The sequence below is a fragment of the Rhinopithecus bieti genome, unplaced genomic scaffold (genome assembly GCF_001698545.2).
Source record: "Rhinopithecus bieti isolate Rb0 unplaced genomic scaffold, ASM169854v2 scaffold_5889, whole genome shotgun sequence".
Taxonomy (NCBI): domain Eukaryota; kingdom Metazoa; phylum Chordata; class Mammalia; order Primates; family Cercopithecidae; genus Rhinopithecus; species Rhinopithecus bieti.
In genome coordinates, this window is record NW_016805277.1 from 924,863 (window position 1) to 926,947 (window position 2,085).

Consider the following 2,085-nt stretch of genomic DNA (forward strand, 5'->3'; position numbering starts at 1 on the left):
TCGGCCTCCCAAAGTGCTGGGATTACAGGCTTGAGCCACCGCGCCCGGCCAATTTTTGTATTTTTAGTAGAGACGGGGTTTCACCATGTTGGCCAGGATGGTCTTGATTTCTTGACCTCGTGATCAGCCCACCTTGGCCTCCCAAAGTGCTGGGATTACAGCATGAGCCACTGTGCCTGGCCTATCTGCCTTTTAAATACATAAATTCCCTAATGATTCTATGAATGGAGTGATAGAATCCACCAATATGAAAACTTATCAATAAAAATTTTTGGTATGATTCTGTTATTATTTTCTGATATCAAAAGAGGGGATATTCATGTTTTTGCCACCTTTGAAATGCCCTTTATAATCACTATAATAAAAGAGTCTTACCATAGGCTGTGGAATCGATGCATAGTTTTGAACTCCTAGAACTTGGCTGAGAAAATTCTGTGTACAATTTTTTCCAACCCAAAGCATCAGTACCTAGGGACAGGAATAAAATTATTTTGAGAAGTAGCATACATAAAGGTGAGTCTGTTGAGTGAGTATATTTTATTTTTATTTCATATATATATATTTGTGAGATAGGGTCTTACTCTGTCACCCAGGCTGGAGTGCAGTGGTGCAATCTCAGCTCACTGCAACCTCTGCCTCCTGGGTTCAAGCAATTTCCCACCTCAGCCTCCAGAGTAGCTGGAACTACAGGCATGTGCCACCACGCCCAGCTAATTTTTGTATTTTCAGTAGAGATGGGGTTTCGCCATGTTGGCCAGGCTAGTCTTGAACTCCTGACCTCAAGAGATCTGCCTGCCTCAGCCTCCCAAAGTGCTGGGATTACAGGTGTGAACCACCGCACCCAGCCTGAGTATATTTTAAAAGGTCAAAAAGGTAAGTATACTTAGTGAGATTATACAGCCTTTAACTGAATAGTAATTAGTATTTACTTGATGAGACATTTTATGCTTGGCATGAAACAAGGAGGATATGGAGGGGGAAGGTGGCAGACAAATGTACTGTCATGAATCACTGAACAATAGGATACATGCTGAGAAACGTTTTGTTATGTGATTTCGTTGTGTGAACATCATAGAGTGTATTCACACAAGCCTTAATGGTATAGCCTACTGTACCTAGGCTACAAACCTCTATAGGTTGTTACTGAATACTGTAGGCAACTATAACACAATGCTAAGTATTTGTATATCTAAACACAGGAAAGGTATAGTAAAAATATGGTAGACGGGATAAACATTACAGCTGTATAGGGCACTTACCACGAACGGAGCACATAAGACTGAAAGTTGCTCTGGGTGAGTCAGTGAGTGGTGAGTGAAGGTAAAGGCCTAGGACATTACTGGACACTGCTATAAACTTTACAAACACTGTACATTTAGGCTACACTAGATATATATATAAAATTTCTTTCTTCAATAATTAACCTTAGTTTACTATAACTTTTTTTTTTTTTTGAGATGGAGTGTCGCTCTGTCACCCAGGCTGGAGTGCAGTGGCGAGATCTCGGCTCACTGCAAGCTCCGCCTCCCGGGTTCACACCATTCTCCTGCCTCAGCCTCCCGAGCAGCTGGGACTACAGGCACCCGCCACCACACCCAGCTAATTTTGTATTTTAGTAGAGACGGGGTTTCACCGTGTTAGCCAGGATGGTCTCGATCTCCTGACCTCGTGATCCGCCCGCCTCGGCCTCCCAAAGTGCTGGGATTACAGGCTTGAGCCACCGCGCCCGGCCCAGTTTACTATAACTTTATAAACTTAAAAAAAATTTTTTTTTTGAGACGGAGTTTCGCTCTTGTTGCCCAGGCTGGAGTGCAATGGCACGATCTTGGCTCACCACAACCTCTGCCTCCCAGGTTCAAGCGATTCTCCTGCCTCAGCCTCCCAAGTAGCTGGGAATACAGACATGTACCACCACACCTGGCTAATTTTGTATTGTTAGTAGAGACAGGGTTTCTCCATGTTGGTCAGGCTGGTCTCAAACTCCCGACCTCAGGTGATCCGCCTGCCTTGGCTTCCCTAAGTGCTGGGATTACAGGCGTGGGCCACCATGCCCAGCCTATTTTTTTTTTTTTTTTTTTTTTTTTT